Source organism: Pan paniscus, chromosome 22 (assembly GCF_029289425.2).
Source record: "Pan paniscus chromosome 22, NHGRI_mPanPan1-v2.0_pri, whole genome shotgun sequence".
NCBI classification, from domain to species: domain Eukaryota; kingdom Metazoa; phylum Chordata; class Mammalia; order Primates; family Hominidae; genus Pan; species Pan paniscus.
Genome location: NC_073271.2, coordinates 9,767,663 through 9,795,189, shown reverse-complemented (window position 1 = coordinate 9,795,189; position 27,527 = coordinate 9,767,663).

Sequence of the window (27,527 nt, the reverse complement as noted above, 5' to 3'; positions counted from 1 at the left end):
GTGCTGGGATTACAGGCATGAGCCACCACGCCCAGCCAATTTTATTTCTTTTTTGTTTCATATTTTAGAGTATGCCACGTCACATCAGTTGTGTTTTTAGTTTTTATTTTTATGACAATTGTGAATGACAATATTCAACTCTGTACACTTTAAGACAGCGTGGAGCCAAAGTTACATATGAATCAGTCATATCTCTATTCCCAATATAATAATTTCTGTGTTTGTGTATACACATATTATTTCTGTATTGTTTATGACTTGTATGTTTGTGAGTGATCAATGGTCGTTTTATCTGAGTAGTCATAAAAATTCTCCTACTTCTAATATCTATTTGGGAATCTATTTTTGTGTGGGAGAAACACTTTTTTGATTTGAAGGTAATTTTAAAAACTGTCAATTTTGTCCCTTTTTAAAGGTATTATTACTGTTTACTTTAAATTATCAAGAACATAAAATTTAGAATCTTAATTTAAAAATATGTAGTTTATATTAATTATATTGACATTATTATACAATCTATCTGTAGAATGTTTTTGTCTTGCAAAACTAAAACTGAATACACATTGAACAACTACTCAATTCTCCCATTTTCTGGCCCTTTACAAACAATTCTGTTTTCCTGTTTTTGAGTCAAACTGCTTTAAATATGTGATGTAAGTGGATTCGTACCATATTTTTTGTGGCTGACATATATTATTCTGCATAATTTCATGAAAGTTTGTTATGGTTGTTAGAATATTTCCTTTTTTTTAGACGGAGTTTTGCCCTTGTTGCCCAGGCTGGAGTTCAGTGCAGCGATCTCAGCACACCACAATCTCCACCTCCCAAGTTCAAGCCATTCTCCTTCCTCAGCCTCCTGAGAGGAGGCTGGGATTACAGGCATGCACCACCATGCCCGGCTAATTTTTGTAAGTAGAGATGGGGTTTTTCCATGTTGGTGAGGCTGGTCTCGAACTCCCAAACTCAGGTGATTCACCCACCTCGGCCTCCCAATGTACTGGGATTACAGGTGTGAGCCAGTGTGCCTGGCCTGTATTTCCTGTTTTTAAACACTGAGTAATATTCCATTATTTTTATGTTTCAAATTATATTTATCCAGTAATCTGGGGAGAAAAATTTGCATTGCTTTCACCTATTGCCTTTCAATAACAATGCTGTAAAAATTATGGATATGCAGCCGGGCGCGGTGGCTCATGCCTGTAATCACAGCACTTTGGGAGGCCAAGGTGGGTGGATCATAAAGTCAGGAGATCGAGACCATCCTGGCTAACACGGTGAAACCCCATCTCTACTAAAAATATCAAAAAATTAGTCAAGCGTGGTGGCGGGCACCTACAGTCCAAGCTACTTGGGAGGCTGAGGCAGGAGAATGGCATGAACCTGGGAGGCAGAGGTTGCAGTGAGCCTAGATTGTGCCACTGCACTCCAGCCTGGGCAACCGAGCGAGTCTCCATCTAAAAAAAAAAAAAATTATGGACGTGCAAATAACTCTTCCTGTGATTATATGTGTGAGAGTTTATATTTATACTACATTCTCTTTATTTGGTCTAGTACACTTTTTATAACCAAGCCAAATTGTTTTAAGTCTATATAATGTGTTTTGAAATCAGGGAGTTGTGATGCCTCCAACGTTGTTCCTCTCTTTGAAGATTATTGGGTGTTTCATTGTTTCTTAAAATTTCATATAATTTGGGGGTTGCTTTTTCTATTTCTGCCAAAATAAAATTAGATATTTGAAAGGGATTGCATTAAATCTGTAGATTACACTCAGCAGTATGGGCATCTTCACAATATTAATTATTTTACCCTTCGATCATGCTGAATATTAATTATTTTACCCTTTGAGCATGCTGAAGAGTGTGTTGTTTAATTTTCATGTATTTGTAAATTTTTTAGTTTTGTTTTTGTTGATTTCTACTCTCATTCCATTTTGGTCATAAAAAGTAATCTATCAATTTCAATTTTTAAAGATTTAGTAAGTTTTTATTTTTATCATGGCCTAACAGGCAGTTTATCAAAGAGAATGTATGTGAGCTATAGAGAATGGTTATACCCTGCTATTGTTAAGGGGTATTCTTTGTTAGGCATAATATTGTTTTATACTTCTTTCTTTGTATATTTTTTCTTTTTGAGATGGAGTCTTGCTCAGTCACCGAGGCTAGATTGCAGTGCCGCAATCTCGACTCACTGCAAACCCTGCCTCCCTGGTTCAAGCAATTCTCCTGCCTTAGCCTCCTGAGTAGCTGGGATTACAGGCACCTGTTACCGCACCTGGCTATTTTTAGTAGAGATGGGGTTTTGCCATGTTGGCCAGGCTGGTCTCAAACTCCTTACCTCAGGTAATCTGTCTTCCTTGGCTTCCCAAAGTGCTGGAATTACAAGCATGAGCCACTTGTTCCCATCTGTACTGCTTTCAGTTTCTCTTTTCCTTTTTTTTTTTTTTTTTTGATACAGAGTCTTGCTCTCACCCAGGCTGGAGTATAGTGGTGCGATCTCGTCTCACTGCAAGCTCCACCTCCTGGGTTCATGCCATTCTCCTGCCTCAGCCTCCTGAGTGCCTGGGATTACAGACACCTGCCACCACGCCCTGCTAATTTTTTGTATTTTTAGTAGAGACCGGGTTTCATCGTGTTAGCCAGGATGGTCTCCATCTCCTGACCCCATGATCGCCTGCCTTGGCCTCCCAAAGTGCTGGGATTACAGGCGTGAGTCACCGTACCTGGCCCTCTTTTCCATTATTAATATTGTTTTATTTTATTGTTCATTGCAGAAATTGAAGTATTAAAATATCTTATTATAATTATATTGCTCTTTATTTGTTGCTTTAATTCTGTCAATTTTTGCTTTGTATTTTTGGAAACCTAATGTGAGAAATACACATACACACACAAACATATAAATATATGTATGCACATATTTGTCATACATTTTCAATAAATGATATCTTTATTATTGTTTAATGACCTTTTTTCTCTTGTGAATTTTGACATAGAGTATATTTTATAAAATAAGAGAGTTGTTGACTTACGATGTATTTTGTATAATACAATTTTGATCTCTTCTGCTCTTATTTGGTTAATGTTTGCCTAAAATGTCGTCTTCCACTTGCCACTTTCAGGCTGATTTCACTACTAGATCTCAAGTGACTCTTGAAGAAAGGCAAGTTGGGTCTTGGTATATAAAATTTTATATAATCCCACTATTCAATGTATGTGTATTGATTGGCAAGTCTATTTTTAAAATATTTATTTTCTGAAGACAAAGATTATTGTTATTTTATTGTTTAATGATTCTTGTAGGTCTGTTTCTCATTCTATCTTCCTTAGTGTCTTTTTGATTTTTGTATGGATAGGCTGTCACTTCTTTCTTATTTCCTTTTTTGTACCTATACAGACATTTTCTTTGTGGGTGCCTTCAGGATTATATAAAAACCTCTTAAAATTTCAACAATATATTTTGAAGTGGTGAAATTTAAATTTGGGTCCATGCACAAATTATTTCTTATTACATCTGTCCTCAACTTAGTTATTGATGTCACTAAACATATCTATTTATGTTATATATTTATTAACAGATGTTCATTATTATTTTTAGCTTTTATCTTTAAATTTTAGAGAATAATTAAATAAAACATTTTTTGGTATTATTATAATGCTACAGGATACTTTTTCTATAATATTTGCATATCTTTATATCTTTCCTAGAAAGCTACCTATTTTTATATGATAGTTTTGGTTTTTAGCATCATATAGTTTTAGTAGGAGGACTCTTCTCAGCATTTTTTGTAGGGCACATGTAGTGTTGATATAATTTTTCCACATTTGGTTACTTTTAGAGGTCTTTCCTTTTTCTTCATTTTTGTAGCACAGTTTTGCTGGTTATATTATTCTTACATAGAAGCTATTTTTCGCTTGGCACCTCGACTATAGCACACAATTTCCTTCTGGCCTGCAAAGTTTTTGTAGAAAGAGTCACTGGTTATATCATAGAACAATAATTACGTATTTTCCAGCATTTGAGATTCTCTTCTTGTCTGTGACTTTGGGAACTTTGCTTTGCATGTCTTGTTATGGATCTGTGTGTTTCCTAGTTTTAGTATGTTGAGCATCTTCATTTTTACAACCTTATTTTCTTACTTTTGAGAATTTCTCAGGTATTCTTAATTTTTCGAGACAGTGTCTTGCTCTGTCACCCAGGTTTGAGTACAGTGGCATGATTGCAGCTTACTGCAGCCTTGGGTTCCCTAGGCTTATGTGATCCTCCTACCTCAGCCTCCTGTTTACTGGGACCACAGGTGTGTGCCAATACACCTGACTAATTTTAATTTTTATAGAGGAGAAGTATTGCCATGTTTCCCAGTTTAAACTTGAACGCCCTAGGTTCAAGTGATCTGCCTGCCTCAAACTCCCAAAGTGCTGGGACTACAGACATGAGCCACTACACCTGGCCTCAGTCATTATTTCTATTTCTATTTTCTACTTCCATAATTCTATTATATTTTTCATCTTTTCCTTGATATTCTATTTTTTTCTGATTTTATTTAGTTACCTGTGTTCCCATTTAGGTTAAATTTTTAAAATTAATGTGTACATCTTTATTTTCATGGTTGTTTTCTGACAGTTTTAAGTTTTTTTTTTTTTACTTAGGCCATGTCACTGTAATATTTTGTATGTATTGTACTCTTTGGTTGAGATTTGGACATTAACAAACAGCTACCTCTCACAATCTTTATAATGTGGTGTTGTCCTAACATAATCTGAAACCAGTTGTCTCAACTAGAGATTCTGGGAGCCTATCAAATATGTTATGATGTGTCTTGTGTGGAATTTTGTGTTGATTATTCAGTTAAAGAGGTTTGTCTGTGTTTCTTAACAGTCTGTAATTACTTCCTATACATATTGCATGTCTGTGGTACTGTAGTTTGTTGCTGTAACACTTACCTTTGGTCTCAGCAGACTCAAGCTGTTATTTCAAAGTATACCATCATTTCTTTCAGCACATTTTGTCACTGGAGACAGAAACAAGTCTCTGTAAAAGTGCCCAGAAGCCAGAAGTAAAAATACATGAGCCAGTTTTTTCTTTTTCTATATTGAGGAAGATGCCAGGCATTGCAGTTGACTTCTAAAAGTGCCATGCTGCATTATGGAGGAGTAAAGGTGTTGGGAAAATGTAACAAACTTTTCTATCCATTCAGGATGGCTTGTGGCATTTTGCTCACCTGGTACACTGAACACACTTGACTCATTTCTAGATTTTCCATAAAGACATTTTGGTCAGTACAGTTTTGTTATAAGTCTATAAAAGAATTAAGACCTGTGGTATTTTTGTTATGCCATCTTGCTAATGTACTTTGTATAATTTTATGTATTAGATTTGTAAACAATAGATTTGTATATTTACATGGGCCTAGTGAGATAATTTGTTATTTTTATTTCTTTCAGCTGTGTTCTCATTTCACCCAAGACCTTTGGCTAGATCAGAACACAAAAAATTCATTTCAAAAAGTGATGCTGAGAAGATATGGGAAATGCAGACATGAGAATTTACAAATAAGAAAAGGCTGTAAAAGTTTGAATGCATCTAAGGTGCAGGAAGGAGGTTATAATGGACTTAACCAATGTTTGTCAATTACTCAGAGCAAAATACTTCAATGTAATACATGTGTGAAAGTCTTAAGGAAATTTTCAAATTCAAATAGACTTAGGAGAAGACATACTGGAGAGAAACCTTTCAAATGCAAAGAATGTGGCCAATTCTTTCACAGGTTCTCACACCTAAGACAACATCAGATAATTCATACTGAAGAGAAATCCTACCAATGTGAAGAATATGGCAAAGATTTTAAGCAGTCTTCAGGTCTTACTGTACATGAGAGAATTCATACTAAAGAGAGACCCTACAAGTGTGAAGAATGTGACAAAGCCTTTAAACAATCTTCAAGACTGAATAAACATAAGAAAATTTATACTGGAGATACAACCTACAAATGTGAAGAAAGTGGCAAAGCTTTGAAGTAGTCTTCAAACCTGACTATACATAAGATTATTCATATGGGAGAGAAACCCTACAAATGTGATGAATGTGGCAAAGCCTTTAGAAAATCCTCAAAACTGAAAGAACATAAAATAATTCATACTTGAGAGAAACCCTATAAATGTGAAGAATGTGGCAAAGCTTTTTACTATTCCTCAGGCCTTACTCAACATAACATAGTTCATACTGGAGACAAACCCTACAAATGTAAAGATTGTGGCAAAATTTTTAAGTGGTCTTCGAACCTTACTATACATCAGAGAATTCATAGTGGAGAGAAACCCTACAAATGTGAAGAATGTGGCAAAGCCTTTAAACAATCCTCAAAACTGAATGAACATATGAGAGCTCATACTGGAGAGAAATTCTACTAATGTGAAGAATGTGACAAAGCTTTTAAGCAACCTTCAGGCCTTACTCTACATAAGAGAATTCATACTGGAGAGAACCCTTACAAATTCAAAGAATGTGGTAAAGCCTTTTATTGGTTTTTAAGCTTTACTAAACATATGATAATTCATAGGGGAAAGAAAACCTACAAATGTCAAGAATGTGGCAAAGCTTTTAAGTGGTCTTCAAACCTTACTATACACAAGAGAATTCATACGGGAGAGAAACCCTGCAAATGTGAAGAATGTGGCAAATCTTGTAAGCAGTCTTTGGGGCTTACTATTCAAAAGAGAATTCATACTGAAGAGAAACCCTACAAATGTGAAGAATGTGGTAAAGCCTTTTACTGGTCCTTAAGCTTTACTAAACATGACAGTTCATACTGGAGAGAAGCATTACAGATGTCAAGAATGCATCAAAGCTTTTAAGGGTCTTCAAATCTTACTATATATAAGAAAATTCATACTGGAGAGAAACCATACAATTGTGAAAAATGTGGCAAAGCGTCTTACTGTTCCTCAAACCTTATTCAAAATAACATAGTTCATGCTGAAGAGAAACACTACAAATGTCAAGAATGTGGCAAAGCTTTTAAGAAGTCTTTAGACCTTAATGTACATAAGATAATTCATAGTGGAGAGAAACCCTACAGATATGAAGAATGTGGCAAGGTCTTTAAACTATCCTCAAAACTGAATGAACATTAGATAACTCATAGTGGAGAGGAATCCTACAAATGTGAAGAATATGGCAAAGGCTTTTGCTATTCCTCAAGCCTTACTAAGCATATGATAGTTCATACTGAAGAGAAACTGTACAAATGTGAAGAATGTGGCAAAGCTTTTAAGTGGTCCTCTGAGCTTACTATACATCAGAGAATTCATACTGAAGAGAAACCCTATAAATGTGAAGAATGTGTCAGAGTCTTTAAACACTCCTCAAAACTGAATGAACATAAGACAAATCATACTGGAGAGAAACCCTACAAATGTGAAGCATGTGGCAAAGCTCTTTAAGCAGTCTTCAGGCCTCACTATACATAAGAGAATTCATACTGGAGAGGAATCCAGAAATGTGAAGAATGTTGCAAAGCCTTTTACCGGTCCTTAAGCTTTACTAAACATAAGAGAGTTCATACTGGAGAGATACCCTACAAATGTCAACAATGTGGCAAAACTTTTTCTTGTTGCTCAAGTTTACTCGACATAAGAGAGTTCATACTGAAGAGAAATCCCACAAATGTAAAGAATGTGGGAAAGCCTTTAAACAGTCCTTTAGCCTTACTAAACTTATGAGAATTCATACTGGAAAAAAATCATACAAATCGGAAGACTGTGGCAAAATCTTTTAAGTATTGCTCAAATATATCCAGCCATAATTCATACTAAAGATTATGCCTATGAACCTAAAAAAGTTTGGCAAAGCTTATGAATACACCTCAAACTTTCCTTAGCATTGGAGAAATATCAGTGAGAAACCTCAGAAAACTGAACAATGTGGCAAGGCCTTTAAATGGTTGTCACATCTTACTGTAGGTAAAATAATTGATAGTGGAGAAAATCTCTACAAACAAAGAATGTGTCAAAACTTCTAACATGCTCATACCTTATGGCACATAAAGGCGTTTATACTTGAAAAATTGTACAGAGTGTGGAAAAGCCAATTCTATTTGCTCACATCATAGCCAACATCAGGAAGTTCATACTTAATAAAATTATTATAAATGTAATTACTTTTGAAAGACCTTGGAAAATTTAAACCCTTAAAAAAGAGTACTCTGGAGACAAACATTACAAATATAAAGAGGGTTGTAATACCTTTACTTGCCCTATATAATGTACAGATTTTATGCTAGAAGAAAACTCTAAAGGAATTATTCAAACTTGTTCAGCATCAGAGAATTTATGTTGAAGGAAACCATACAAATGTAATAAATGTGGAAAAATATTTGTTCAGAAACTACAGCTTAAAAAACACCATGCAGTTTTGCAGATGGAATACATGTGTAAAAATATTTAGTCAAAATTAAGTCTTTGTAAACTTTAGAAAATTCACAGTAGGAAGAATTAAGGCACTGGCACTTAAGACGTTACACTAAATCAGAATGTTCTGTATAGAAAGTAAACCAAAGCTAAAACTGTTGGATAATTTATTTGTATATAAGTTTAAGAGGAGTGGAAGATTATTTTTTGGAGAGTTATAATTACATTCAAGGTATACGTTTTTCCTTGAAAAAAAATGTAGATTTTTTAAAAAGAAAATAGTGAGGTAATTCAACTGTAAAATTGCTTCATTCTATTCCTTTTTTCCTGTTGTTTGTGTAAAAGCATGTCATCAATTTCTGTTGCATCAGAAATCTGAGAGATTCCTTTCTTATTAGGTAGGCATCATTCATTAACTTTTCCGTGGAAGAGTAAGGATATTAAAATGTAAGATGTATATTGAAAATCTAATTGGAGAGGCTCTTTATGGCTGACTTTTAACATTTTTCATGTGATACATGAGTTATGTGTTTAGAGTAATATTCTGCATTATAGTGAAAGGAAAACTTTGAGTTTTAGTAGTAAATTGTTTTACCAATTGTACTTTTATGTAATAAAATGTAGGGAATTTTAAAATTCTTTTATAAGACTGTGATAACTTAGCTTTTAAATTAAAGGGAATAGTTTTAAACTTTTTAAGACCTGCATTTAGTTAAGTGTTATGTCACCAACTTTAACGTGTCCCACCTTATTAAAGATGTAGATAAAAGATGGTAACATAGTAGAATGAGCTCTCCAGCAATCTCTTTTGCCTGTGGCATTAAACTGAAAAGTTTAAGAGTATTGTTTCAATGGGTAAAAATGTACATTTGTTTAACGATTTAAATTTTTGTAAGAACATAGTATTGTTTACCTATTTATGGCATATATAGAATATTTTCATACAGGCATACAACTTGTAATCACATCAGAGTAAATGAGGTATTCATTACATAATGCATTTATTTTTTGTGTTACAGACAATCCAATTAAACATTTTTAGTTATTTAAAAATGTACAAGTAAATTATTACTTGCTACAGAGGTTTTTTTATGGTCATAATAATAATTACATAGTAGTATAATAAGAAATCTCACATTTCTAAGTCCTGAATGAATATTTTAAAAAATTGGTCATATATATTTTGAACAAGTGGCCTCTCTGCCTGTAAACTCATACAGACTGTTAGTTTTTTACTTATATGGTGCTAAATATACAAATATTTTACTCTTAATATAAACATTGGGTGTAAGAAATTTGTGGGGCAAGTAATTGTGTGAGTGTGAGTGTACCTATTTTCAGAAGACAAGAAATATTGGAACAAAATATCACTTTAATAAAGTGGACAAATCATTTACTAGAAGACCAGAAACCTCCATGATTTTGAATAATATCTGTATTCTCTGTATTTTATTTAATTAATTACTGTGAAGTCTTATGGATTGCGTTTCCGAATCTTTCCATGCAAATTCTTTCTTTCATGTGCCTGGTACTCATGGTAGACTGATTTTTTTTTCATATTTTTTGTGTTTATAATTTATTAAGTATTCATTACGTGAGTTGCTCAGGTATTCTAAGAATTTTTATAAAATTTACTAATGCACGCAAAATAATTTTTCAATGTAATTTCACAATGAGTGTATTAACTTATATTTCTTTTGTTGCTTTCTTTTTTCTTTTTTTTTTTTTTCTTGAGATGGTGTCTCACTCTGTCGCCCAGGCTAGAGTGCAGTGGCGGGATCTCAGCTCACTACAACCCCCACCTGCTGGGCTCAAGCAATTCTCTTGCCTCACCTTCCTAAGTAGCTGGGACTACAGGCATGTGCCACCATGCCCAGCTAAAGTTTTTGTATTTTTAGTACAGACTGTGTTTCACTATAATGGCCAGAGCAGCCTTGAACTCCTGACCTGGTGGTCCACCCGCCTTGGCCTCCCAAGGTGCTGGGATTACAGGCATGAGTCACTGCATCCGACCAACTTATATTTCATTTAGTTAGAACATCCCATTTTGTTATTTTAATTGGAGAAACCTGTGTAAGCTAAGTTTCCTTTATTATTGTTTCTTTTACTCTTTATAATTGACATAGGTGAATTTATTCATTCAGCCAATTTGTTTAGGTAAATGCTGGGGAGGCTTCATAAGTCATAAAGATATTTTGATATGTAAATGTAGCAAACACAATGCTTGCTGTGTAATAGATGCACCATTATTGGCCACAAATATTTCTGCTGGAGTTAGTTTGTAGCTCCAAGTAAAGATAAAGAAATACACATGGTGAAGAAATAAAATCGATTCTGTATATGGAGAGGACATTGTTCTTATGCTGCAAAATTGACTCTTTCTGAATTTAAAGAGACATTCTGCTTATTTTCTGATTATCTTTAGTTTTGTTTGTGTGTCTACTTATGTTTATCCCAACTGTGTATGCATCACAGCCCTTCTCTTTATTCTTTGTGTTATGGCTACATCTTTATTGCTGTTTGTTTTGTGCCATGTCACTTCACATAGTACTTTGTAGGTTCTGATGAAAGTTTGTTAATGTAACTTTCAGATCTGTTAATTGAGATAAAAGGCATGCAGTGCTCACAGGTGAGAGGAATAAATCAGTCAGAATTTCTTCTCTTTGTAAAACCAAACTTTTATTAAATTTTAACAGGGTCTGTGTGTGGTGGCTCACACCTATAATCCCAGCACTTTGGGAGGCTGAGGTGGGAGAATCACTAGGTCAAGAAGTTGAGACCTTCCTGGCCCATATGGTGAAAACCCCATCTCTGCTAAAAATACAAAAATTAGCTGGGCATGGTGGCATGCACCTGTTGACCTAGCCATTCAGGAGGCTGAGGCAGGAGAATCACTTGAACCCAGGAGGCAGAGGTTGCAGTGAGCTGAGATTGCACAACTGCATTCCAGCCTGATGACAGAGCGAGACTTCATCTCAAAAAAAAAAAAAAAATTAACATAATGTGTGGAAAATATAAAATTAGTTAGAAGATATGTCTTAGAAATTAAACTTTTAGAAGAGTTAATGGTAAGTGGAGAATGTTAAATTTAATTTTTTATTACATACTTACAGCTCAACTTAAGTTTTCATTCAGAATCTTTTATTTTGGTGTGAATGTTAAATATTCGAAAATAATAGAATGACACCTGTGGATTTCACATGTGAAATAATCTTTTTCATATTAATGTTAAAATCTTGAGGAATTTCTCACACTTGTATAATGTACTTTTTTATTGGGTGCAGTTTACAATTTAGAGGTTTCAGTCTTTGTCACCTAACTAGTCAACTCCTTGGTCATTTTATCTGGAAAAATTTTAAAGATCATGGCATCTTTTGAATTAAAAAATTTCTTCAGTGATCTGGGATGCAAACTTATTTACTCTCTTCAGAGTGGTTTAATCATGTGAAACACAGCAAGAGCTGCCCTTTTTGTGTCTTCCCTATCATTACCACCAGCACCAGAATCTCCAGTTGTCCCAAGCTCAAAATAAAAGCCCTAAGGTACATTGGCTTCTCCCATGCTCTGTGCTGGGTGCCGAACATGGTGGTAAATATTAGAGTTCATATGGTCATGACTGACTAGGTGACAAAACAGCACAGAAACTATGTATCTTTCATACTATTCAGACAGGTTTATGACAAAAACACAGGTCAGAATTTGAAACATTGTCATTTTTAATAGTTTTTGTAAATATATTTTTAAATTCACAGATGAAATATGTATTTATTTTGTGAAATAGTATTTTGAAGTAAATATACATTGTCAATGCCTAATTTTAGCTAATTGTCAAATGCTTTGTCTCACATAGTTATTATTTTTGTGGTGAGAAGACAATATTTACTGTCAGTATTTTTTCAGAAATACAATACATGCATTATAATCTCTTGAACTTACTTTTCTTATCCAACTGTAATTATGTAATCAAGATATGTTTTGTAGAATCCACATGTGAGTGAAATCATGAGATATTAACCTTTCTGTGCCTTATTTCAACAACTATAGTGTCCTTTAGGTTTATCTTTGTGATTAAAAATAAGATTTTCTGTTGAAAATACAGTATTCGATTGTATATATATACCATAGTGTCTGTATTTCATCATTGGACGATGGACACATATGTTGATTCTATGTTTTGGCTTCTGTAAAGTGTGCTGCAACAAACACAATTGCAGATGTCTGTTCATCAATCTAGTTTCATTTGTTTTGTGATAGATATCCAGTAGTTCAATTACATGTTAGAGTTTAATTGTTTTGCGAAATTTCTATTTTTCATAGTGGCTGTTTTTATTTACATTGACACAAACAGTGTGAAAGCTCCCCTCTTTCTCTTTTTTCAAATTTACCAACAATTTTTTAAACATTTTAACAGGAGTGAGTTTATATGTTAGAGTTGTTTTGGTTTGCCTTTCCTTGATGATAATTGACTTTGAGCCATATTCATCTGTCTGCCAAGCTATATGTATGTCTTTCTTTGAAAATTATTTATATAGATCTTTTGCTTATTTTTCATGGTTATTTGTTTTCTGTCGTATAGTCATTTGAGTTTCTTGTATATTTTTTATATTAACTGCTTTTCACATGTGTAATTTGCAAATATTTTCTTCCATTTTTCAGTTATGTCATTCTGCTGATTGTATCTGTTGGTGTGCAGCAGCTTCTTAATTTTAAGGAATCTGATTTGTCTATGTTCCCCTAAAATTTTGAGGTTAAACCCAAGAGTCACTGCCCAGACCAATGTTATGGGGCATTCATTCTATATTTCCTCATCTTAGTTTTAGATTTTCAGGTCTCATATTTAAGTATCTAATTTGAGTTAATTTTTATATATGGTGTGAGATGAAGGTCTGATTTTATTATTTTGCATGTGGATATATATTTTCTCAATATCATTTATAAAAGAGACTGCTCTTTTTTTTAAAAAAATTGTCATCTTTATTTACAATCAGTTGTCTGTAAATACATGTATTTATTTCTGGTCTTTCTCTTTTGCTTTGTTGGCCTTTGTGTCCATTTTTATGTAAGTAACACTCTGTTTTGATTACTGTAGCTTGTTGGACATTTAAAAGTCAGGTACAGTGATTCCTTCAGCCTTTTATTTTTCATTTTTTGCTTGATTTTCTTAGCTATTAAGGCCTTTTGTGGGGCAATATACATTTTAGATTTTTTTTAAAAATTCTGTGGAGAATTTAACTGGTATTTTAATAGAAGTTTTATTATATCTGTATATCAGTTTGTGTAATGCAGATATTTAACAATATTAATCATGCCCATTTATGAATTAGAATATCTTTTTGTTCGAATATTATTTTCTAACTTTTTTTTAGATTATAATGTACAGATCTTTCACCCTTTTGGTTACATTCATTTCTAAGCATAGTTACTGCTGCAATTATTGTAGATGGGATTGTTTTTTGGTTTTATTTTCAGATACTTTATTGTTAGTGTATAGAAATGTTACTGAATTTTTTATGTTGATTTTGTATCCTGCAAGTTTAATAAATTTGTTTATTCTAATAATTTTTTGTGAAGTCCTAGGTTTTTCTATACATAAGATTATATCATCTGCAAGGAAAATATAATTTATCTTCTTCATTTTATTTAACATTGCTTTGATTTTATTGAATAATTTTTCTGTCTTGGTCATTTTGTATTATGTTCAGTAAGATCAAAGAAATTGGGCTGGGCGTGGTGGCTCACACCTGTAATCCCAGCACTGTGGGAGGCAGAGGTGGATGCATCACGAGGTCAGGAGACCAAGACCATCCTGGCTAACAAGGTGAAACTCCGTCTCTACTAAAAATACAAAAATTAGCCAGGCATGGTGGCAGGCACCTGTAGTCCCAGCTACTCAGGAGGCTGAGGGAGGACAATGGTGTAAACCTGGGAGGCAGAGCTTGCAGTGAGCCAAAATTGCACGACTGCACTCCAGCCTAGGCAACAGAGTGAGACTCCGTCTCAAAAAAAAAAAATGGATTGGAGAAATTGGACATCCTTGTCTTGTTCTAGCTCTTAGAGAAAAGGCTTAGTTTTTCCTTATTTAGTATGTTAGGTGTGCATTGTTGTTACATATGACATTAACTTGAATTGCATTTATTTTATAACTGGTTCAAGAGATTTATTATGAGGAGATATTGTTACACTTTCATTATGCACCTATTTGAATGTTACATTTGTGACAACCAATCCCACAAAAATACAAAAGATACTTGCAGACTACTATAAATATCCCTGTGCACACCAACTAGAAAGTCTAGAGGAAATGAATAAACTCTTAGAAATATACAACCTCCCAAGATTGAATCAGGAATAAACAGAAGTCTTGAAGAAACCAAAAATGTGCAAGCAAATTGAATTGGTGATAAAAAAAACTACCAATTATAAAAAGTGCTAAACCAGATGCATTCACAGCATGATTTTATCATGTATACAAAAATGAGTTGGCTGTAATTCTACAGAAAGTATTCCAAAAAATCAAAGTGGGACTCCTTCCTAATTAATTCTATCATATAATATCAGTCTCATCTTGATATATTAATCAGGTAAAGACACAACAAAAAAAATTACAGGCCAATATCCCTGATGAATACAGACACAAACATTATTCATGAAATGCTTGCAAACTGAGTCAGGAAATCAAAGTTATTTCACTGCAAATATGTGGACATTATTCTGTGAATGCAGGAATGTTTTAACGTGCAATCTATAAATGTGATTCAGCATATAAAAATAATTAACAAACAAAACCACATTACCTCAATAGATGTGGAAATAGCAATTAATAAAATGTAATATCTATTTTTGAAAAAAAATTCTCAAAAAACTAGGCATTGAAGGAACATACCTCAAAATAATTACAGCCATATAAGACAAATCCTCAGCCAGCATCATACTGAACAGGTGAAAGATTAATGCATCCTTCCTAAAAATTGAAATAATAAAAGAATGTACACTTTCACCACTCCTATTCAACACAGTTCTGAAAGTTTTAGCCAGAACAATCAGGCAAGATAAAGAAAGAAAAAGCACTCAAATAACAAAAGAGGAAATCATCTTATCTGTCTTCACTGATGATATAATTTTCTACCTACTTCAAAGACTCCTCCAAAAGACTCCTAAGCCTAATAAAAGACTTCAGCAAAATCTCAGCAACAACAAAAAGCAAAACAACATTCAAAAATGAGGAACATTTCTATACACCAGTAACACTTAAGCAGAGCAAAATTAAGAACACAATCCAGTTTACAATAGCCAGAAAAAAAAATAAAATAGTAATCCATTAAACAAAGGAGGTTAAATATCTCTACTAGAAGAACTACAAACCACTACTGAAAGAAATCAGACACAGTGCAAATAAATGGAATAGTATTTCATGTTAATGGATTAGAATTATTAAAAAGCTCATACTGCCCAAAGCAATCAACAGTTTATTTCTATTTCTATCAATCTACCAATGCCATTTTTTATAAAATTAGACAAAAAAACTATTCTAAAATTTATATGGAAACAAAAAAGCTCAAATAGCCAAGGCTTTACTAAACAAAAAGAATAAACCTGGAGACATTATGTTACCAAACTTCAAACTTTACCACAAGCTACGGTAACCAATATAATATGGATGCAGATACACACACACACACACCCGTATTGAATAGAAGAGAGGCCCTGAAATGAAGCTGAACTCTTGCAATTAATTGATTTTTGACAGCATCAACAGAAACAAATGGAAAGAACTCCCTACCCAATAAAAGGTGCTGGAAAAACTGTTTAGTCATATGCAGAAGAGGAAAACTCGACCGCTACTTCTCATGATATAGAAAATTAACTCAAGATACATTAAAGACTTATCTGTAAGAGTTCAACCTATAAAAATCCTAGAAGAACACCTAGAAAATTCTCTCCTTGGCATTGGTCTCTGTAAAGAATTAATGACTACATCCTCAAAAGTGAAAGCAACAAAAATAAAAATTAAAAATTGTGACCTGCACAGCAAGAGAAACTATTAACAAAATAAACAGACAACCTATAGTATGGGCTAAAATATGTGTAAACTGCATATAATAAATAACTAATATATATGTTTCATAAGGAATTTAAGAAAAAATGTTGACAAAAAATGTGAATCTATACTTTTAAAAGAAAGACAAAAAAAGCAGCCAACAAACATGAAACATTGATCATTTCTAATGATTAGAGAGATGTAAATCCAAACCACAATGTGATACCATCTCACCCCAGTCTAAATGGCTATTATGAAAAAGTAAAAAAAAAAAAAAAGATGTTAAAATTGTGTAGAAAAGAGAACACTGATATACTCTTAGTGGGAATGCAAATTAGTTCAGCTCCTGTAGAATGCATTTTGGGGGTTTCTCAAAGGACTAAAACCAAAGTTACCATTTGACCCAGCAGCCTCACTACTGGGCATATACCCAAATACAAATAAATTACACCTGCACTCGTATGCTTATTGCAGCACTAGTCACAATAGCAAAGACATGGAATGAAACCATGTGCTCATAAATTTTCAGATGGATTTTAAAAATTATGTAATTACACACCATCCAATACTATGCAGCCACTGAAGAAGAATCATGTAATACTCTTTGCAGAAACATGGATGCAGCTCAAGGTCATGATCCTAAGCAAATTAACACAGAACAGAAAACCAAATACTACATTTTCTCACTTATAAGTGGAAGCTAAACATTGGGTACACATGGAAGCAAAGATGAGAACAATAAACACTAAGGATTCCAAAATGGAGGGAGAAGGGGTACAAGGGTTTAAAAGTACTTGTCATGTATAATGTATACTACTTGGGCAATGGGATTATTAATTGCCCAAACCTCAATGTCATGCAGTATACCTATGTTACAAATCTGCACGTGTATCCTTGAATCCAAAATAAAAATAATAAAATACTTTGTGATATAGTGCCATGTTAAATTTCTCCAGTTTTGTTTAATGGTTGGAATTAAGGGTGGAAGACATAGAATTTTGTCCCCTTTAGACATAGGGGTGAATGTTTCTATAACAGGTCTCCTGACATCCTATAAGCTATTTTCTCTGAAAGCTCTTGGCCTTAGTCTTGGGTGTGCAGCTAAAATAAATGACTGTACATCAAGCTTGTCCAACTCATGGCCTACAGGCTTCATGTGGCCCAGTATGGCTTTCAGTGCAGCCCTAAACAAATTCATAAACTTTCTAAAAGCATTATGAGTTTTTTGTGATTTTTTTTTATCATCATTGGTGTATTTTATGTATGGCTCAAGACAATTCTTCTAGTGTGTCCCAGGGAAGCCAGAAGATTGGACACCCCTGCTCTACTTTTTTATTTTTCATCTATTTACAGTATGCTAGATGATAGTGTTAACTTATTACTCTTTGGGAAAAAAAGATGGTCAGTGATTTAGTTTTTTTAGAACCATTTTTGAAAATATGAAGCTATGATAATCATACCTAAGTGACATAATTAGGAAATAAAATTTCTAGAAAAAGCATGAAAGTATTATGGTTAAAGTTCAAAAACAATGAAACAGAAGTATTGGTTATTTAAGACAACAGTCCTGCAAAGGCAATCATTTCATCACAACCATTTTGGTGACAAAGAATAATGTGTCAGAAGGAATTTTTAGAATAATTTTCTGATTATATGGCAGTGTTAAATTTTTATTTGTATTATTTGTCATATATAAGTCTGTAAATCAAAAAGAAGATGGCATGACTTTCAGATGAATCTTTTCACACATATATTCTCTGTAGAAGGGCACTGGTGTGTTTTCCAAAAGGGTTAGCATTGCTGTCTTTCATTGTGCTGATATGCTTGTGTGCTAAATGAAGGCAGAAAGTGAAGCAGAGTCAACCAGGACGTCTCTAGTTTCTACATCCACATCATCTGAAATCTAGTGTTATGTCAACTAGAAATAATCCTGGGGCTAAGTATTCTAAAACTAAAAAAAAAAATGCATTGATAAATATAGTTTTAGTTTATTTTTATAGTTTATAAAAATTTATTGTTTCTGACTTATTACAAGTTAAAACAATTTGAACATGCAGATAACTAAAAGTTCCATCTAGATGATGGTATTAATATTTAATAACTTATGATTGTGAGCCACAATTGCCCCATTTGGCTTACTGAAAAGCAGTATTTTAAATGGAGAATAGGATTTCCATAATTCCAAGCATACAGATCTTTTAAGATAAGCATTATGTTTAGATTTGAATAGATTGTGTTTGTAGTAACAGAAACTTTAATATTTTTTCTAATAGGAGCAAAAAAGCAATAAAAATAGGTAGTTAAAATTAGTTCAAAAGAAACTTCACATGTGGTCACTAAAGGAGTAGCTGGGATTACAGGCATGTGCCACCACGCCCAGCTAATTTTGTATTTTTAGTAGAGATGGGGTTTCACCAGGTTCATCAGGCTGGTCTCGAATGCCTGACTTCAGGTGATCCCCCCACCTCAGCCTCCCAAAGTGCTGGGATTACAGGGGTGAGACAACATGCATGGCCGGAAAAAGTATTCTTATGTTACTGTTTCTGAAACTTTCAGAAACTTTAGTCGACTCAATGGATGATGATGAACATGCAGACCACAAATTATAAATAAAATAATAGGCTCCTTTTAGCTTTTAACATTAAAACTAAATATATGTCAAAAGTAAAATTAGTGGCTCTTTTAAGTCATGAGAAGAATGTCAGTGTTAGAAAGCCTTTAACAAAATATTTGTGTTAGGCTTAGTAATGAGTGCTTTGCACCAAAAATTAAGTTCATTTGTTTTTATATGTGTCTTTTTTCTTTTTTTGTTATTTCTAGAAGTATTTTAATTTTAAAATGTAAACTATGACTGTGTTAAATGCCTTCATTTCTATGCCTTTTTGTTAATATTTTGCCTGACTGAAAAGATGAGTTTTTAAAAAAATTTTCTTGAATCAAGACCATTAATTAACATAGAGACAAAATAGTAATGAAAATCGACCTTGATTAGTAAAACAATTATCTAGCTCCTAGTAATCCTTACCTGTCTCACTCAACATAAAGTCTACATCTTTGCATCTCTCTTAGTTATAAGGAAGTGGCGTTTGATCGAATTGGTCAGCACGACATTGGGTAAAATGTAACTATGTTTTGGTCTGACAGTTGCATTTATTTATTACCAAAGAAGTTGATTTTTTAGTATGTGATATTTTACTATTTTCTATTTATTTAGGAAAACTAAACTGACAGAGCATGAAATTAAAATTTTATTTCAAATGGAAAATGCTTAAACATGTTTTATCATAACTAAAGCTAAAAATATTTTTGGATTTTTAAATTAAAGAACATCTCAAGTACTTCAAGTTACCTTCCCCTGACAGTAGATTATATTTTACTTTATTGCTAAAATTGAGCTTGGCTGTCTTTTATGGCTGTATTCATCATTTTCATTCTATTTTTTTGTGCAATATTTGCATCATGCATTTCACATTTTAATAGTTGTAGTTCATGAGATGTGATTTTCAAACAATTGTCCTATTGACATGGCAAGCCATCTGCTTAATCAGCAGTCACTTTATTTTCAGTCTTTTCAAAGCCACTTTGTCTGAAAAGCAAAGAGACAATTCAACCCAGTGTGCCAAGCTGGTCCCCTCCAGTGACCATCTATTCAAATTCACACAGGCAATCTCTGGTGAAGGAAGGAAGGTGCACTTCAACAGCATTTTCACAGCAATGTGGAACAGATATTATAACATAAAAGACGAAACATTGCCTTCAAGGAAAAATAGTTGATTTTTCTTATTCTGTATACAGGAGTATCTGATGGTTGTAAGGTTGAGAATAAAGAGTAAAGTTGGGCCAGGCTCGGTGGCTCAGGCCTGTAATCCCAGCACTTTGGGAGGCTCAGGCAGGTGGATCACAAGGTCAGGAGATCGAGACCATCCTGGCTAACACGGTGAAAGCCAGTCTGTACTAAAAAATACAAAAAATTAGCCAGGTGTCATGGCGGGCACCTGCAGTCCCAGCTACTAGGGAGGCTGAGGCAGGAGAATGGCGTGAACCCAAGAGGCGGAGCTTGCAGTGAGCCGAGATTGCACCACTGCACTCCAGCCTGGGCAACAGAGTGAGACTCCATCTCTAAAAAAAAAAAAAAAGTAAAGTTGGAGAAAGAAAAAGCTGTACATTAGTAGTACCTTCTTGTTTGTCTAACACATCCTGAATGGTTTTGTCAAGTGTTAGGTTGCCATATCCATCATTTGTTAGACTCTGATAATCATTTTCTATCTTACCAGTGTAATTATGCAATTGACATCATCTAGAGTTGATGTCGTTGATTCTTAGGTTCTCAAACATAAAACTATTAAATTATTATTGATAAAAATATTAGGTTTTATTTGCCTGTTTGTTTTACTACAGAACATTTGATGCCAGTACGCTTAAGTCCCTTGAACCTTTGAAAAAAATGCTTTAGCTTTTCCTGTTTGGAAAGTCAAATTTGGTCAAAAGTAAATATAACAACAAACTTGAATATAAATTATTTTTTAATTGAATCCAAACAATTGAATAAAACAATACATTTGATATTTACTTTATATGTCAGAAATTTTCAAAAAATTCAAGTAGATACAAATTTGTGACTGAGCTGAAACTTGAAAAATATACCTGCTTTCACTCTGATGGTAGTTTCTTTTGCTGTGCAGAAGCTCTTTAGCTTAATTAGATCCCATTTGTCAATTTTGGCTTTTGTTGCCATTGCTTTTGGTGTTTTAGACATGAAGTCCTTGCCCATGCCTATGTCCTGAATGGTAATGCCTAGGTTTTCTTCTAGGGTTTTTATTGTTTTAGGTCTAACGTTTAAGTCTTTAATCCATATTGAATTGATTTTTGTATAAGGTGTAAGGAAGGGATCCAGTTTCAGCTTTCCACGTATGGCTAGCCAATTTTCCCAGCACCATTTATTAAATAGGGAATCCTTTCCCCATTGCTTGTTTTTGTCAGGTTTGTCAAAGATCAGATAGTTGTAGATATGTAGCATTATTTCTGAGGGCTCTGTTCTGTTCCATTGATCTATATCTCTGTTTTGGTATCCATGTCCTTTGTAGGGACATGGATGAAATTGGAAATCATCATTCTCAGTAAACTATCGCAAGAACAAAAAACCAAACAACACATATTCTCACTCATAGGTGGGAATTGAACAATGAGATCACATGGACACAGGAAGGGGAACGTCACACTCTGGGGACTGTTGTGGGGTGGGGGGAGGGGGGAGGGATATCATTGGGAGATATACCTAATGCTAGATGACAAGTTAGTGGGTGCAGGGCGCCAGCATGGCACATGTATACATATGTAACTAACCTGCACAATGTGCACATGTACCCTAAAACTTAAAGTATAATAATAAAAGAAAAAAAAAAGAAAAATATACCTGCTTTCATGACAAATCATTTTATGATCACATTAATTTTCAATTTAGCCATGTTTTATAGTAGACTTCAGTAAAAGTCAGCTGTGGTCCAAATGTAAATACTGACATATTAGAGAAGAAAATGTTGGTGATAAAGTATATAAAACAAAGCATAAAAGTGCTTGCCTTGATTTATTCCCAACCACCAACTCTGAGACCAAGATTTAACTGTTACATCAACATTGTCCACAGTGGAAAAAGCAGAATTTTAAAATCAAACACATCTCAGCTTGATTTGGGACATTAGCTGTGTGTCCAGGATAAATTATTCCACAAGCTTGAAGCTTTACTTTTTTTTTAGATGGATTCTCACTCTTGTCACCCAGGCTGGAGTGCAATGGTGCAATCTCAGCTCACTGCAACCTCCACCTCCCAGGTTCAAGCAATTCTCCTGCCTCAGCCCCCCAAGTGGCTGGGATTACAGAGGCTTGCCACCACGCCTGGCTAATTTTTGCATTTTTAGTAGAGATGGGGTTTCACCATCTTGGCCAGGCTGGTAGTGAACTCCTGACCTCAGGTGATCTGCCCACCTTGGCCTCCCAAAGTGCTGGGATAATAGGTGTGAGCCACTGTGCCCTGCCTTAATCTTTATTATGTATAGAATTACTATTTCTTCCAGGGCTATTTTAATTCATACATTGTAGCTATAAGTATTTTCCATTAAAAGTCTTGTCTAAATATGGTAAATAATTGAAAATGATTATCATTTAAAAATATTTTATTGTAATTGTATACGTTCTGTTATATTTAATGTATTTTTTAAATGGTAATTTTTTATTTGTTGCAGGATGTCACAGTACCCAAATGGAGGGACTGGCTGAAGCCATGGCAGAAGAATGTGGATTGTGAAGATTTCATGGACATGTATTAGTTCCCCAAATTAATACTTTTATAATTTCCTATGCCTGTCTTTACTGCAATCTCTAAACACAAATTGTGAAGATTTCACGGACACTTATCAATTCCCCAATCAATACCCTTGTGATTTCCTATGCCTGTCTTTACTTTAATCTCTTAATCCTGTCAGCTGAGGAGGATGTATGCCACCTCAGGACCCTGTGATAATTGCATTAACTGCACAGATTGTAAAGCATGTGTGTTTGAACAATATGAAATCTGGGCACCTTGAAAAAAGAACAGGATAACAGCAGTTGTTTAGGGAATAAGAGAGATAACCTTAAATTCTGACCACTGGTGAGCTGGGTGGAACAGAGCCATATTTCTCTTCTTTCAAAAGCAAATGGGAGAAATATCACTGAATTCTTTTTCTCAGCAAGGAACATCCCTGAGAAAGAGAATGCACCCCTGAGGGTGGGCCTATAAATGGCCTCCTTGGGTGTGGCCATCTTCTGTGGTCAAAACTGTAGGGATGAAATAAACCCCAGTCTCCCATAGTGCTCCCAGGCTTATTAGGAAGAGGAAATTCCTGCCTAATAAATTTTGGTTAGACCGGTTGCTCTCAAACCCTGTCTCCTGATAAGATGTTATCAATAACAATGGTGCCTGAAACTACATTAGCAATTATAATTTTGCCCTGGTCCTGTGGTCCTGTGATCTTGCCCTGTCTCCGTTTGCCTTGTGATATTCTATTACCTTGTGAAGTACGTGATCTTTGTGACCCACACCCTATTTGTACACTCCCTCCCCTTTTGAAAGTCCCTAATAAAAACTTGCTGGTTTTGTGTCTTGGGGGGCATCATGGAACCTACTGACATGTGATGTCTTCCCTGGATGCTCAGCTTTAAAATTTCTCTCTTTTGTACTCTCTCCCTTTATTTCTCAAACTGGCGGACACTTAGGGAAAATAGAAAACAACCTACTTGACTATCGGGGCAGGATCCCCCATATTTATTGGCATAATAGACTAAGGGTTTCTATATTGACTTTGGTAATTTTTACAAATGGTTTTTGCCTGGTACTGTTGAAGTTAGGCTGAATTTTGAACCAGTAGATTTGTTGTTTACCTTATGTGGTTTTGGGTTCATTTGTTCTATATGTATAATGCGTATCCTTTTGGGGGTAATTTGGCTTTATTTGTGCTTTCTTATTTTTACATCTGGGACTGGAGAAATTGCTAGAATTTCAATAAGGTTGATTTGAAATCAGGCAACAGAAAATCCCAGAAAACACTGAAGGTTGTATGTACTGGATAATGCCTTTAGGTGAGGCTTATACATAAAACACAATTCAGTAAAATTTATATAATCATTACAAGTTTGTTAAATTTGATAACAAAATGCCTATGACATATTAGGCACTTGTCTTAGTTTGTCTTTGACATCCCTATCTTGGAGAAGCTGATATTACATGAAAGGATATTACTAATATAATATAATAAGAAGTGGAACAAATACTTATGTGCTAGAAACATTCCCCTTAATAACCCTTAAATACATTTTATTCTGGCTCAATTCTTTTTTTTTTTAATTGATGGAGTTTCTCTCTTGTTTCCCAGGCTTGAGTGCAATGGCATGACCTCGGCTCACTTCAACCTTCACCTCTTGGGTTGAAACTATTCTCCTGCCTCAGCCTCCCAAGTAGCTGGGATTACAGCACCTGCCACCATGCCTGGCTAATTTTTTGTATTTTTAGTAGAGATGGGGCTTCACTATATTGGCCAGGCTGTTCTTGAACTCCTGATCTCAGGTGATCTGCCCACCTTGGCCTCCCAAACTCCTGGGATTACAGGCGTGAGCTACCACACCCAGCTGGCTCAATTCTTTTGGCACAACTATTTTTTGTCCCACAGGCTTCCTCCCACCAAATTTAAGCCATGGTGTTTTCAAGTTTGTATTTTTAGTTTTATTTGCTTGTTTTGTTTTTTACTTTTTTGGAAAGGGGAGTGTGGGCTTACCTCTGTGAAATGAGATCAGCCTATTTGTAGTTTTACCTAGTAAGCTTCATAGTTGACATCATTATATTGAGTTTCCCTAGGCCACCCTGAGCTTCAGAGCTGACCATCCTACCTCATTCCTCTTGGTTTTTCAGGCTCTGATGTTAAGTCCCTCTGACTTCAAATTTGAGCTTTCATAATGCCTCAGTTCGAAAGAAGCAGAAGAAAGTGTTGCCTTATTTATCTGGGTGAGGATCAAGACTTTACATCCATCATTCATAGTAAAAAGCAACACTTTTAATAATGTGGACATGTTTCACTCAAATTAAATATAAGCAGTTTTAGCAACATGCCAGTATAGTCAAAATAAATAACTATCAAGTTAAACAAAATGTTCTGCTTTAGATTTTCCCAGCACAAAGATCAATATGTATGCATTGGTGGATGTTAGGGTTTTTTTGGTGTAGGTTTTTGTTTGTTTCTTTGTTTTTATTTTTTACAGATTTTCATCCTACTTTACACTGATGTAAATCTAACTACCCAAGGCTTACCAGAAGCTTTATTTTACATTATTTCTACCAAAAATTCATATCCTCACATATTAAAAGTGGCATTCTGTATTACCATTTTTCAAGTAATGTAGTCTGCATTTATTAGTACATTTCAATATATGTTTTTAACATGGGGTAAGGTTATAAAAATGCCATGCAGTTGATTTTCTAGGTAACAACAGAATCTGTTTTCTCAAACAGTAGCATGAGAATTCTTGATATACCACCTTCAGAGGTACTGAAAACAACTATATAATTTTGCTGAAATTTGGATTTTTTCATAATTTCTTCAGAGGCTGAGTCATGGCAACATATGACAGCTGAATTTATTCTTCTTGTCTAAATGTTGTGGAGCCACATCCACTTGTGTAAATAACACTAACTGGGTAAAATATTTTTTATACTAAGCCAGAAATCATTATACCTGGTGGTTTTATTTTAAATATATGAACAGTATTCTATAACATTCAAATAAGTAATAGAAATTTAATTCTATATATATGGAAAGAAAATTTATACAGGCACACTGAGAATAAATTGGAATCTGGAACTGAATGCTGATTAGCATGGCCTATAAAATCATAAGCAAGTTAATTACTTCTAAGATACAATGAGGGTACAGGCATTGGATGAGGATGCTCCTATTCCAAATAGGAGAACTGGACAAAACAAAGGGGCTAAAGGCCCCATGCAAGTCCAGAATCCAGCAGGGTAGTCATTGAATTTTAAAGCTCCAAAATAATCTCCTTTGACTCTATGTCTCACATTCAGGTCACACTGGTGCAAGAAGTAGGCTCCCATGTTCTTGGGCAGTTCTGCCCCTGTGCCTTTGCAGGGTACAGCCCCATTCCAAGCTGCTTTCATGGGCTGGCATTGAATGTCTGCAGCTTTTCCAGATGTACAGTGCAAGCTGTTGGTTAATCTACCATTCTGGGATCTGGAGAACAGTGGCTCTCTTCTCACAGCTCCACTAGGCAGTGCCCCATTGGGTACTGTGTGTGAAGGCTCTGACCTCACATTTCTTTTCTGCACTGCCCTAACAGAGGTTCTCCATGAGGGCTCCACCCCTGCAGCAAACTTCTGCCTGTATATCCAGGCTTTTCCTTCTGAAATCTAGGTGGAGGTTCCCAAACCCCAATTCTTGACTTCTGTGCACTCACAGGCTCAAGGCCTGGACCCTGCACACAAAGCCATTTTTTCCTCTTAGGCCTCCTGGTCTGTGATGGGAAAGGCTTCTGTGAAGGTCTCTGACATGCCCTGGAGACATTTTCCCCATTGTCTTGGGATTAACATTAGGCTTCCTGTCGCTTATGCAAATTTTTGCAGCTGGCTTGAATTTTTCCCCAAATAATGGGTTTATCTTTTCTATAGCATTATCAGGCTGCAAATTTTTCCAAACTTTTATGCTCTGCTTCGCTTTTAAATGTAAGTTTCAATTTCAGATCATCTAAATTCAAAGTTCCACAGCTCTTTAGGGCAGGGTGAAAATGCTGCCAGTCTCTGCTTAAGCATAGCAAGAGTGACCTTTGCTCTAGTTCCTAATAGGTTTCTCATCTCCATCTCCAGACCCAAAGTCGCTTTTACATTGCTGGGTATCTTTATAGCAGTACCCAACTCTACCAGTATGAATTTACTGTATTAGGCCATTCTCACACTGCAATAAAAATCTTCCCAAGACTGGGTAATTTATAAAGCAAAAAGGTTAAATTGACTCACAGTTACTCATAGCCTGGGAGGCCTCAGGAAACTTACAATCATGGCAAAAGGCAAAGGAGAAGCAAACTGGACCTTCTTACATGACAGCAGGAGAAAGAACGTGTGTGTGTGCAGAAAAAACTACCATTTATAAAACCATCAGAATTCATGAGAATTTACTCAGTATCACAAGAACAGCATGGGGGAAACCACCCCCCATGATCCAGTCACTTCCCACCAGATGTCTCCCTTAACACCTGGGGATTACAATTCAAGATGAGATGGGGGTACACAAAGCCTAACCATATCTATCATAAAGACATAGTCCCAATTCCCTGATATCCCTGCTTCCTGACCCCTGTGTGAGACAGGCTATGTGTGTCCCAGAATGGCCTGTTTCTCTTGATTTGGGGGGCAGTGTATTAAGCACGCTTCAGCAGAATTCACCTTCTCTTTATGAATTAAGTCCTAGGCACCATTCACAATGCCAGCTCTCAATAAATTTGTTACTGTAATTTTTTTCCAGAAATGATATCGGAGCGGAAACACAAAG